The following is a 14703-nucleotide window of genomic DNA, read 5'->3' as shown; positions in this document are numbered from 1 at the left end:
GCATACGCTGATCTGTCAGTGCCTAGATTGACGTGTGTGCAGTGGCCCCTGTTTGCCAGTCTACCGACTGCTGACCAGCTCGATCGCTGACTAGCCTGACGATCTCCACATTGCCGGTCTCCTGGACATTTCCGAGCCAGCCTCCAAACCCCCCCATCCCTGGCCTGCCTCAATCTCTCATCCACACCCCACCGGCAGTCCCAGCAGGTTGCCGCCCCCACCAACCCCATGCACCCGGATGGCCAGCCCCAATCATTGGCCTTCCTCCTACCCTTACCGATCCTGATTGCAGTGTGGCGGCAGGAACACCCCCCCCACCCTACCCCCTCAGATCGCCCCAATCTGGCCCCACCAACCCATAGGTCTATGGCCAATGAGCAGTGCCAAGGTGCCCCCAGGCATTGGCATTTTGCCCTTTAGGCAGCGCTGGGGTCCAAGGCTGGCACTGCCAAGGTGGCACTGCTCAGGGGGCACAACCCCAGGGCTTGACCTTCTGTGGGGGACCTCAATTGCCCCCCTTCACTCCAGCGGAGTTGGGCTGCCAGCTCCCTGAAAGTGGGGAGCTAGTGTAAACCGCACTGGAATGAAATACCCCTGGTGATTGGGGGGTGGGGGGCTAGCGGGCCTGAAAATTGGGCACTGGGAGAAGCGTTCAGGGTCAGGGACATGCTGAGGACCAGATTTGCCGCGATTTGGTTGGCACTTGAATCTCCTGGCCTACTGCGCTAAAAAAATCAGTGCAACAGGATGGGAGAATTTCACCCCTGGACTTTGGAGAGAAAAGGGAGGTTGGAGATAGGATGGTAGTTTGCAAGGACGGATTTTGAGGAGAGAGGTGATTACAGCAGATATCAAGATGAGAGAGAGAAACAGTACCTGAAGTGAGAGAATTGCTTACAATATTGACCAACCTGGGGGCCAGACGGGTGATTAGCAGTTTTGCAGGAACGTGATTGAGGGAACATATTAAGATTTATCTGAATGGATTCAATAAGATGAACTGAATGGTTTTCTTTGCATGTGATTTTGCATGTGATTACACTGTGATCTTGTGAGTTTGGAAGTGGGAGTTTTACCTTAGTTTGTGTAGTCAGGCAGAATCCAGAACTGGGGCAAATCCAGGGTGTGCATGTAAAAGCAGGAAAAGGAATGTCTAAGAAAGGGTTAAAACACAGGGTCCACCATAACTGTGGGCACACATGGCCAATTAACATCTCAGACTACCAACACAGTTACTTTACAGGTGAGATCATTTCAAGGCCTTAGCAAACAATGCAGGGTCGATACTGATTAGCAAGGCTCCATGGAGTCTAGAAAAATCATTGTTCCTAGAAACTGGGGAGGTGGGACGCTTATCACACCATCGAAACCTATTTATCACAAACATCACTTTTGTATAACAAAACAGATAGACAAGGATGACTGGATGCAACCGATTAATGTGAAGTATCCAGGACAATAGACCTACCTAATGTGATCAACTATAATCAATTCAAGCTATTCATATCAGTGAAATCCAGTATTACAATACTCTGAACCCCAGAGAACAGTATAAGTAATGTGTACAGCCTTTGTATCTTCAGAATCAGCCTAGATACAGACTGGACTTCACTGGATCCGGGCTGATTTTCCTCACACATGTGGAAATAAAACCATTTTACTGAAGCCTGACACGGATTCAAAGACTCCTTGTTTATTCCGTCCTACAGTTTGGTTTTGTTTTTACAGTTATTAGTATAATTCCAGGATCCTGTTCAGCTTGTTTATTATTCTTGTCATTGAAACAGAAGATCATCAGTTCAGTTATTGGGGGATTTAGTTTTCAAAGAGGTAAACTTAGTTGCAACAAAAACAGAAATGCTGGAAAATGTCAGCAGTTCTGACAGCATCTGTGGAGAGAGAAGAGAGCCAAATGTTTCTGGATGACCCTTCATCAAAGCTGTTTTTCGGATTCCAGCATCTGCAGTAATTTGCTTTAATCTTAAACTTAGTTGACGAGCCTGGGGACTTGATGCCTTATGTGTTTGTGTGCATTGCAGAGTCTAGTTTGATACCTCACTATCTATATTATTTGTGTGATGTGGAGATGCCAGTGTTGGATTGGGGTGGGCATAGTAAGAAATCTCACAAAACCAAGTTAAAGTCCAATAGGACTCATCTGATAAAGGAGCAGTGCTCCGAAATCTCGTGATTCCAAATAAACTTGTTGGACTTTAACCTGTTGTTGTGAGACTTCTTATTGTATTATTTGTGTAGGAGAATATCATCCTGAATTATTTGTGTCTGGATGTTTTGACATTAGTTTGGTGTTGACTGCTTCACTTGCTTCTGTATATCCTTAGGTTGAATTATCCCGCATCCTGGAAATTGCATTTGCCATCATATACTGTCCTTTGTTTTCTTCAGTTATGTCTTCATTTTAGATAAACATTGACCATTAGACCATAAGACATAGTGGCAGAATTAGGCCACTCTAGTTACTCTGTTGCTCTGTTACCCTATGTCTTACAGAAGTATGGAGCCATGTTGTTAGTCATATTCTATAGAGCACTGATGATCATCAAGCTATCTTAAATCACAAGCAATCTGTAATTGTTATTTTCAGCCAATTCATCAATAGCTCTACTTTGTTTCCTTCTTCCTGCCTTGAGCTAATTATTTCTCATCCGTCTTTCTGTATAACTTTTAGCTTTGTCAGATATATTGTCAGTGGACAATGGAATAGACTGTTGTTTGAAATGCTTGTCGTGTCAGTGAATATTCCTGTGAGAACACTAGACGCATATCTGCACTGCCCTTTGTTTAAAGTGGAGGGAAAAGCTTTGCCAGGGTTGTATTTATTCACTGTGTGAAATGTCTTTTCGTTGTCTTATTTCATGTAGTGTTATCGCTTTCTTTGTTTCTCATTGGTTTGTTGTAATTGTTGACTGCCTGGTTACCATTGATGGCCACACAGTCCAAGGTGTATTTCACATCCTAAGACTAAATTTTTTTTTATTCTTGCTGTCACTCTTGTTCAGTCTGTCATTTCTTGTTTCTGTTACATTCCTAAAATTTCAGTGCCATGTCAATGCTGTGATGTCTTGCCTTTCTTTCTTGCTAATGTTTTGCTGTGTAAAATTTCTGTATCTATTGTAGTCAATCATCCTCATTCATGTTGTTTATCAATTCTGCTAAGTATTTTTCTTAGTGACCCAAAATACAGAAGATGGACACCCTGTCCCCATACTTCTGTCAACATTCTTCCTAAATTGGATGGCAAGTGAATTGGCGTTAGAGGTGGTGAGTTTCCCTTCTTACCCTCTGTGCAGAGGTGGTTAGTTTTGCTTCCCTGTAGCATCTTGGCTGAGATAACTGATTCAAACAAGAAAGAAGGGATTAAGCCTCAGTATGAAGCCCTTGTGACACTGTATGAACACAACAGTGTGTTACGTTGTTAATGAGCATTACCTCCTTCCTAAAATACAGCTTCAAATTCTTCACACGGCTTAGCACTCCAAATAATTTTCCCCCAGGACCTCAAAATGGTGGGACTCTTTACCAATATAATCTTACTCCTACAGTTTTCAGTCTTTTAAATTCTCAGATTGATATCAACTATTCTCTATTTCTAGATTTACCTCATCTTCCCTTTTATTGTTTTCGTATGAGCTTCAGCTCTTCAAATTATTCACTCAATGGAAACCAATCTCCAGCTGCCATCTATTTCTGTAATTATGTTTAAAATGTAAATTAGTTTGATTAATAACATGCCATGCTCATGAGATATTAGTATATGAGTCAATAAGTGTAATACTGCATATTGGTTCTTTGTGTTGACTTTCTGGTCATAATGGATCAATGAGAACAAGCAAAGGGTTACTTTTCATTCTTTCAATGTGTCTATCTCCTACAGAAAGCCCTGGTCCACTGACCCTGATGGTGGAAGATAACATATTCAAATGATAGTCCTGATAAGGAGAATTACGTGCTGCCTTCATGTTGCACCAACCTGCATTGGACTAGGAGCTATTATTGACAATTTCCCAGCATTATCTGTTCCTGGAATTTCTCTGCCCTCCATCGAGCCATTGAATTCTTCCTGTCACTTGCCAACCATCTCCTTCCCTCATCTCTAAGCTGAATTTCTTCAACAAACACTGGTTGTGGATTCCTTTGATTACTACGGGCTTTCTAATCTTGTTCAATATCCATAATATATTTTAGTACGTACTGGCCTAGCTGTTCATCGTGCACTGTAATCCATAACTACTTGGTTGAAAATTCCGTTTTCCCACCTGCCCTCCCATTTTGATCTCCTTTCCTCCTCGGGTCCCATTGTCTATTTTCTATTTTTCCTGTAAGTTTTTATTTCCCGTTTTTCATCCCACTGCTTCATGTGAAATCTATTCAGTTCCATTTTCTGTACCCTCCTGTACTACAGTAAGAAGTCTCACAACACCAGGTTAAAGTCCAACAGATTTATTTGGTAGCATGAGCTTTCAGAGAGCTGTTCCTTTGTCAGGAAGGAGCAGCGCTCCGAATGTTCGTGCTACCACATAAATCTATTGGACTTTAACCTGGTGTTGTGAGACTTCTTACTGTGCCCATCCCAGTCCAACGCCAGCATCTCCACCTCCTGTACTATCTCGGACCCAGAAAAGATTCTGTTAAATGTGTTCTTGGTATATCCCCTACTTCATCCATCATAGCTCTCTTAAAGTAGCCATTCACACCACCTCATTCCCTTAGCTAGGAATAAAGTCTGTTCATTTTGCTCACTGAAAACAAACTAATCTGATCCATTTGTTGCTTTTATCTTCAATTGTATATGCCTGTCACCATTCTCTGAAGTTCTCTATTATTAATTGTCTTTCAGCTTTACTTGTTCGGGAACAAGTATCATCCTATCTGAGTCCAGTCATATCAAGAGGGATGGCCAATATGCTCAGATGATTAGAATGTGATTCAGATGAACATCAATAGCATGTGTTTGATTCTTGTTTCATTTGAGATACACGTGGGACATGTCTAATCAACTGGAAGGCAATGGCAAACAACCACTGACAAAACTGCCAAGAAAACTAGCTCAACATCAACAGAAAATAAGCCAAGGACCTGCCTTTGAACAGAGCACACAAAGATGAAAGAATATCTGGGACCTTACCAAAACCTAGTTTATAGATGAAGACTCTTTCCATTTTATGGAAGCTACTTCTTCCAATACTTTATTGCATTAGATCATTTGCCAAATCTATGTCCCTGCCTGACATAGAAACATAGAAAATAGATACAGGAATAGGCCTTATGACCTTATACAACTATTGAATATGATCATATTGATCATGCACTTTCAGTATCCCACTCCCACTTGCTCTCCTTTCCCTTGATCCCTTTTAGCCACAAGGACCACATCCAGCTGCCTCCTGAATATATCTGACAAACTGACCCCAAAAGCTTTCTGAGGCAGAGAATTCCAAAGGTTCACAATTCTCTGAGTGAAGACATTCTTCCTCATCTCAGTTCTGAATGGCTTACCCCTTATTCCTAGACTGTGACCCTTAGTTCTGCACTTTCCCAACATTGGGAACATGCTTCCTGCGTCTAGCCTGTCCAGTCCTATCAGGATGTTATTTGTTTATACGATCTGCTAAGTACTTTTAGCATTTTCTGTTTCTCTTTCAGATTTCCACTATCTGCAGTATTTTGCCTTACTATTTGCCAGAACTGATGTGGTGGATATCACCAGGTACTGTCTCAATGTGTCCCTTTACTGCTTCACTTTTCAGCCCCTCTCTGTTTAATAACCTTCTAAACTTTGCTTCAATATATTTTAAAAGGATGTCACGAGGACCAGTTTCATTGAATCAGACACCTCAGTTATAAGGATACCTGAAAAAATTATGGAATAATGTTTCATGTACAAATTCTAAGTTCTTTAATAAGTGATAGTAAATGGGGAAAACAAAGTCACCCCTTTCACCTTTCTTATAATGCGTAGAAAATTAAAATGCTGCACACATTGCATCCCTAGGAAATTATGTTAGTCATAACCACACATACCAGCCCCTGAACAATCATTCATATAATGGCTCTTCGAATAATGTTTCTGGTTTTTGGCTGACTTCCATGTCAAAAAGTTTATCATTTGCTGCTACTGCACATTAAGCATTGTAATAGTTTGCCACACTGCCACTGAAAAGTCCTGGAAGAAAGAAACTTTTGCCCCACCATGGAGCCAAGTCCCACCATGTTTGGCAACCCTCGAAACTCTCTGGTAGTCCCTGAAGCAATGGAATCATATGACAATAGGCCATGGATGTTGATTGTCCCAATGCCTCAAGGAAAGGATACAATTCAAGCTTGATCCATCCTGCCTTTGTATCAAAGTTAAAAAACATGGCAGCCAGCCTTAAAAATATTTAACTGGGAACTCACCCTCCACTCCCTGTGGAAAACCGATCACACGGACATCTTCCTCTGGCACCGATTTTCCAGATCCATCAGGATATCTGACATACCATGCAGCTGACTCTCTAAGGACTGGCAGAGCAGGCCCAAAGAACCAAATGGCTTACCCCAACTCCCGCTTCTAGTAGCTATGTTTCTATAATTGCAGCCAAGCCTCGACTGAATAAGTAACACTTTCAACATTAGGGATTATATCCTTCCGCCTCACTGAGCCACTTACTAATATTCTGTAGTTCATCCGGGTGAATGTTAATGTCCTGTGCCAGAATACCAAGTTTGTCAACTGTAACTTTGATAACGTTCGCAGTCATCGCCTGTAAACACCTTCTCGAGCACTGAGCCCAGAGTCTGTTTTCCAGCTTGGTCACCATGTTGAGGGCCCAGCTCCACTCTGGGTGCTTCTGATTGCTTTAGCAAGGATTTTCCTGACACTCTCCAGCATTTTGTCATTAATACTTCCCCAAAATGTGCCAAGGACAAAGCACAGAGTATATACTCCAGGTTGAAGTGACCATGAGCTGTGCAACAGGATAAAATAAGGATTAAAAACCAAGCAGCACAAGAGCTGACAGAAACATGACTATTTCCACTCCTGCACCACATTTTTCCTTTTCAGATAACAGTCAAATTCTATCTTGAATGCCTCAATTGAATCTACCTCTACCACACTTCCAGGCAGTGCATTCCAGAACTTAATCACTTGCTGTGTGAAGAGGCTTTTCTCTGACATCAGTTTTGCTCCTAATGCAAATTATTTTAAATCTGTGAGCTCTCGTTCTCGATCCTTTCACACATGGGACAGTTCCTCCCTACCTACTCTGTCCCGTCCCCTCATGATTTTGAATATCTCGATCAAATCTCCTCTCAGCCTTCTTTCCTCCAAGAAAAACAGTCCCAACTTCTCCTATTTATCTTCATGATTGAAGTTCCTCATCCCTGGAACCATTCTTGTGAATTTGTTTCATATACAGATTATCCATGGAATCTGATCTCCATTCAGCACAGAATACCTACTGAACATTTGTTTTTGTTGTTTAAAAGTATACCTTGTGCATAAGATTTATGAAAGTACATTACAAAATATTTTAACGAGAAAATTACAGAAAGTGCCATAAAATTCCACTTAACTCCATACAGTATGTTTCACTCCTAGGTGCCTCTGTACAATTGTAATTCTCTTGATATTTACAATTTAAATTTCCTGCCAGGCATAGAAACTGAGGACAAAACATTTCAAATTGAAAAATTACAGAATGCGCAACAGATTTCAGCTTTCCCTCATACAGCACATTCCTCTCTGAGATGTCTTAGTGCAATTTCTATATTTGCGATGAGCATAAAAATGCCTATTGAGTTCATCCGAAAAGACAGTATGAGGGTGTGGCCTGTAGTCTATTTTCTCTCCACATTGTACTCATTGGGTGGGATTTTACAACCTCACTCAGGCAAGGCTCGTAAAATCCCCCCCCGAGGCCAACGGAGAATTGTGTTCTGTGAGCCTTGCCTGCCCAGATTTCAGGGTGGGCGAGCTGGTAAAATTTTGCCCACTATGTCCAGATTGGAAGAATGAAAGGTTGAGTTCTTTCAAGAATTTATTCTTGAGAGGAGGCGCCGCTGGCAAGCCCAGCAATTACTGCTCATTCCCCAATTGCCCTTGAGAGGTGGTGTGATGCCTTCTTGAACCACTGCAGTCCATGTGGTGTAGTTATCCCCAAATTGCTGTTCAGAAGAATGTTCCAGAATTTTGATGCAGTGACACTGGAAGAATGGTGATATATGGATGGTATGTGACTTGGAGGGAAACTTGCAGGTGATGGTGTCCCCATGTGTCTGCTGGCATTGTTCTTTGAGGTGGTAATGGTTGCAGGTTTGGAAGGTGCAGCCGAAGGAGCTTTAGGAAGCTGCTCCTTTGTATCTTTTAGATGCTACACATGGTAGGCACTCTGCGCTGGTGGTGAAGTGAATGATAATCTGAGGTATGGAAGGGATGCCAATCAAGCAGCTGCTTTGTCCTGGATGGTGATAAGTTGCACTCCTGTAGGCAGATGGAGAGTATTCCTTCACAATTCTAACTTGTGCCTTGTAGGTGGCAGAAAGTCTTTGGGGAGTCAGAAGTTGGGTTACCTACTGTTGAATTCCCAGCTTCTGACCTGCTGTTGTGGCCACAGTATTTATGCGGCTGGCCTAATTAAGGCCCTGGTCAATGGTAATCCCTCAGAATACTGATTTGGGGGGGAGGAATTACTCAGTGATGGTAATGTCATAGAACATCAGTAGGGAATTGTTAGATTCTTTATATATGGTCTTTTGGTGAATTACATCTCAATTTAACCCAAAGCATTCTAGGCTTGAGTCTCCTGTCTGACCAGTTCAAGTACAAAATCTACTCTTCTTTATATCGTACATACTTCAATGATCATTCTGAGGAAGATAGTAATTTTCTGATGTTGGATTCTGTTTCCTTGTCTGATCTGCCTGTATATTTTGAGGTGCAGATCTTTTTAACAATAATGAACATATTTAAACTTACATATGCTCAAGAAAAAACTACATTGTGCAGTTTCTGCTTGCATCCAGATCTCTTTCTATTGTTGCATTGCTACACATTCCCTTGCCTCTGTTCCACACAGTCTTTGGATCAAGAATTAAAGACCTTCCGATCTTCAAGGTTGAATGGCTCTAGTAGAAGAGGGTGTTCTGGGAGATATTTCATAACTTGGGATGCCTTGCCATGGTTACAATCAACAGAATGTGTTTGGCTGTACCCCACTTCTGAGGCAATTGAGGCACAGCTAGGTAGATCACATTTCAGTGACTCTGAATGGGAGGTCATTAGGCAACACATGTGCCTTGTCTTCCAATGTGCTGACCACATATTAAGGTGGCAACTGTGTGGATTACAGTTTAAGGGCTGGACAGTATGTAAGGAACTGTCCCTCTTTGTTGCTGGGTCTTTCTGGAAAAGACAATGGTGAGGGTCAGTGGTCCACTTTGCCTCTGGTAATTTGCCTCTTTATCGAGGATGAAGCAAGCAGATATAGTTTTAGTAGCTTTCAGGCAGCCAGTAATAACTCCTATGGCTGTGTTGAGGATGAAACCTGTCTTCTTGACATGGAGAGAGCATTCCCTATCTGGACTACAATGCTGCACCAAACTTTCTGCACTTAGGTGACATTTGTTTGTCCTGGTTGTGATTCAAGTACTTCTTTATATCAGGCTCATGTGATAGAAAAGGAGGGTTTTCAAGGGAAAATAATGACACTTTACTGGCTTTCACTCAGTGTCACATAGAGTGAAGTATACAGCTGAGTGGCTGAGGAACTGCACTGTCCGAGGACAATAGTTTTATTGTTCATTAATTGATAGCAGTGAACAATAGTTTACTATTTGTGATATCGACAGGCAACAGACCAGTGACCCAATGGCTTATAATTTCACCGCTGCACAACTGATGAAAAATAAATATGCCTATTCCTAATCGAACAATGATTAAGAATGGTATCACAAGCAAATCTTGCCCAAGAAGACATGCACATACTCTGTTTCTTCACCCAGAGAGTGGTCAGCCTGTGGAATTTTCTACCGAAGAAAGCAGTTGAGGCCAAAATGTTGTACGTTTTCAAGAAGGAATTAAATTTAGCTTAGGGGACTATAGGGTTCAAAGGATATGGGAAGAAAGCGGGAGCAGGCTGCTGAATTGGATGATCACAATGAATGACGCAGTGGGTTCAAATGGGCTGAACCCTTCTCCTGCTCCTATTTTCTATGTTTCCTCCTAATATTATTCTGAATCTGAAGGTGTCTGATGGGAGTCATGGGAGACTGTTATTTTTAACTTCTTGCACAGTTAAGGTGCCTGGTGGGCAGTGCCAGGGTGCAAGGCAGCCATTGCAAGGCTAGCACTGCCCCATGGGCACTGTCTGGCCCTACTCTTAACCAGTTGATATCGCAATGATCTCCAATTCACCCCTCCGCGCCCCCTCCCCCCACCTCCACCCGGGAGGCCATCACATCTGATCCCCATTAGTGACACCATGTATCATTCTCGTTGGGATGGACCTCGACCAGCAAGGTGGTAAAGGTAAGTGAGCCTGGACAATATCTAAGCATGTCATTAATATTTAAATCATCTTCAGATGCTGATTTTGTTGGCAAAGCAGTGCCGGCACGATCAGGGGAGGTGAAAAACCAGGCACGAGCCTAATTTCTTTTGCCTCCCGCCCAATCTTACTACCTTGCCTCACTGAAAGTCGAGCAGGACAAGGTTGCAAGATCATGCCAGGGATTTTTTTTGTTAGGAAGCTATTTCCACCAGAGAGAGACAACACTTAGCAGAAGTGTGAAGTGTATAACTGCAGCAGTTAAGGAGGACTGGAAGTGCTGGGTAGAAAAAGGATGCATTAGAGTTGAAATCTTAAAGTTGCAAAGGGGCTTTATGTCTGTCAGAGTTAAGTAGGCTAAGCTTAAATCCTGGACAACATCCTGAGTCAAGAGGCTAAGTTGAAAGAACCAAGAGAAGACCCCAGAAGTTCCAGAATCCATATGAAAGTTAGACGAACAAGCACTGAATTTGTGTATTGTACCATGCCTTGACTGATGAAATGTTAAGTATGAATCTTTATTGTCCAATAAACCTTATTCGTTTGAGTTCTAAGTTAATGATTGTCCTTTTTGCCAGTGACTCAATGGCTTATAATGTCACCGCAGCGCAACTGATGAAAAATAAATATGTCTATTCTTAATCGAACAATGTTTAAGAATGGTATCACAAGCAAAGTTGAGGGGATTGAGCTATGAGGAGAGGCTGAATAAACTAGGCTTGTACTCGTTAGAGTTTAGAAGAATGAGGGGAGATCTCATTGAGACGTATAAGATGATGAATGGGATGGATAGGATAGAGGTGGAGAGACTCTTCCCGCTCAAAAAAGACAGTAGGACTAGGGGGCACAGCCTCAAGATAAAGGGGAGGCGGTTTAGAACGGAGTTGAGGAGGAACTTCTTCACTCAAAGGGTGGTGAATCTCTGGAATTCTCTGCCCGTTGAAGTGGTGGAGGCTGCCTCGCTAAATATTTTTAAGAAGCGGGTTGATGGGTTCTTGATAAGAGAGGGGATTAAGGGTTATGGGGAGAGGGCGGGAAAGTGGAACTGAGCCACGACAGATCAGCCATGATCTTATTGAATGGCGGGGCAGGCTCGAAGGGCTAGATGGCCTACTCCTGCTCCTATTTCTTATGTTCTTATGTTCTTATAAATCTTGCCCAAGAGGGCATGCACATACCCTGTTTCTTCACCCAGAGAATGGTCAGCCTGTGGAATTCGCTACCAAAGAAGGCAGTTGAGGCCAAAACATTGTATGTTTTCAAGAAGGAATTAAAAATAGCTCAGGGGACTAGAGGGTTCAAAGGATATGGAGAGAAAGTGGGAACAGGCTTTATTCCTGAACAAGAATTTTCTTACTCTGGGGTTCAGAATAGAGTCCAAACCCCCACAATGCTAAAGGCATTAATACAAGTTGTTGTTGATGTTTTTGTTTGTCGGGAGTAATTGCTTTCTGTACTTTATCTACTCCCAATAACATTGATGGATCTTGGTATGCACAGAGTCACTGGTACAAAGCCATACCCTATCACTGTGTGCCAGTATACCACAGCCCCAGTGTGCTGTGACTCCACACTCTGTTCTTCATTAATCATTACTTCATTAATTGTCTTTCTGCCCCTCATGTTAGGACATTGGTACAAACCTCATTCCTTAATATATCACAGATTTCTAATTCTTGGTTATTTTACATGAACTATTGATTTATTAATATATTTGACATTTATACAGTAATAATAATAAATGTGTATGTGCAAAAGTTGTCTGCCTAATTAAAATGCTCATTCAAAGTTCCCTTTTTTTAATTCTTCCTTTCTGAGTCTTCGTACCCTGGATGAGAGGCTATACAAGCAGCCTGCTCTCTCATGCAGCTCTAAAACTGGTTGCTAAGATTCTAATTGTATGAGACAGGCTCGGGCTCATTGACTTGCACATTTCTGAACAGAAAACAGTTTTTCTCACTCTGAGGAATGGCTTGACTTTAACTCTTGTCACTTCTCACTGATGACCTAATTGAGATGGGGAACATGTTGACAGGCAACCATACACATCTGGAAACATGGTACAAATTGTATGCCAAAATTCAAACTATCGCATGTTGTACACGTGCAGTGAACCGTGCAATTACCTCCATTCACTTGGAGAATTTGTAACTGATTGTCACTTCTTGGGAAGTCCAAATATATTTTCTCCTTGTTAAAAATAGCATCTGTCATCTTTGCTCTTAACTGACAAATTAAACTGACGACGTTGGGACCTGTAGTGCCGCCAATAAATTTAATTTATTTCACTACACCTCAGCTATAACTAGCACTATGTCTTGCCGAATTGATTTCATTTATGCGAATGTTACCGAAAAAGATTGGAACCATTATATACATAATCATTGCTCTTACACATTTTGTGGCCAAGGTGAGTATGTCCGTGGAGATTTTTTGTTTGGTTGTTTTACAATAAATGGCAGAACTGAAACTCAACAGGTCAGGCATTAACATTTAGTTGAGTGTAATATTCTCTCTCTACAGTGCGGTAACAATAGGCCACATTTTCCTCTGAGGGGAAAAATGCCAATTTTGAAATCATACTTTACAGCCTGTACACACAATTGTGGGAATGTATAGTTTTCTTTTGTGATTTTCCAGCACGTCATTTCATTCATGCGAACAAAGCATGGTACCCAATCATGGCACATTTGCAATATTGACATTTCGATGATTCTCAAGCAGTTATTAAGATATGTGCAAAAATACTACAGACAGAAATAAATGATGGCACACCTATAGCGAGGAAAGAAGTAACAGTGAAAGTAATAGAGTTTGTATTATACAAGCTATGACAGGAAGGAGAGTGCAGTGCATGAAGGAATTTTCATGGACATATCACCCTACTGTAATCCCCATTGCTGTAACATTTAAATGTAAAACTGGTATCTAATGACAGGAATGCAGTGTGGAACAGCTTGTGGCTCATTATATATGAGCACATATTAGTTGATTAATTCAGGAGGAAGAGTTAATAAGATGTTGGAACTGAAGATGTTGGAGTGGTGTACAGAAGTGCTGGTATGTGGTACATTACTGATGAATACTATAATTTGGATAAACATTCTATTAGAACAATGTACCTATATTCATAAACTTCATGGGACCCCACCCTTCAAAATGTTTTAACATTATTTGCCTTTGGGGGAAAAGCGCTGAATTAACCCTCCCAAACAGTGTAATTAAGTAAGGCATTTCTTTATTTAACAAATAACAAGTCTTGACAAGTTTCCAGATTGTATCTGATGATGGGAGTGGACTCCCAAATTTTGTGCGTAGAATATATTTAACATTTTGATTACTGGCTCTAATTTTTAATTTTATCTGGTACTAAATGCACAACTCCAGCAATTTTAAAAGAAGTTGTTACCATACATTTTTATTCATTCATGGCTCATGGGCATTGCTGTCTGGTCAGCATTTATTACCCAACCCTAGTTGCCCTTGGAGGGCAGTTGAGAGCCATCCACATTCCTGTGGCTTAGGATCACATGTAGGCCAGACTGGGTAAGGACGGCACATTTCCTTCCCTAAAGGACATTAGTGAACCAGATGAGTTTTTCCGACAATCAACGATGGTTTCATGGTCACCAGTAGATTCTGAATTCCAGATAGGCTTTTTTTATTGAATTCAAATTCCACCATCTGCCATGGTGGGATTCGAAACCAGGTCTCAGAACATTAGCTGTGTTGCTGAATTAATAGTCTAGCAATAATCCCACTAGGCTATCTGCTCACATACGAATTGTGAAATACGATAAATGTTCACTGAAATGTCCACAGGTCTGTAAACAACAAAAGTGTGGGGGAGCAGAAGGAAGAAGAATTTCTCGCCTCCACATGATGTTGTTCATATAGATTGTTTCCAATATCCATCTCCCCATTGAAGATAAAGCAGTAACAGGACTTCCAAATTTGTCTTGTGGTGTAGCCAAGGTCAAAACTTCTGCCTGTGAATGGCTCATTTTAAGAGTGCAGGGCATTTCAATATTTTAGGCCAGCACCAGTGCCAATTACAGCAGAGCTTGGGGAACCCACCTGAGCTGGGGAAGGAGTATTAGCAAATTGCTGTGGCCAGTTGTCATGGAATCAGTGGGTCTGTAGTTCCTTCGTG

The sequence above is a fragment of the Carcharhinus amblyrhynchos genome, chromosome 20, assembly GCF_965287045.1.
Source record: "Carcharhinus amblyrhynchos chromosome 20, sCarAmb.v2.hapA, whole genome shotgun sequence".
Classification (NCBI taxonomy): Eukaryota; Metazoa; Chordata; class Chondrichthyes; order Carcharhiniformes; family Carcharhinidae; genus Carcharhinus; species Carcharhinus amblyrhynchos.
Note: the sequence above shows the minus strand (reverse complement) of the source record.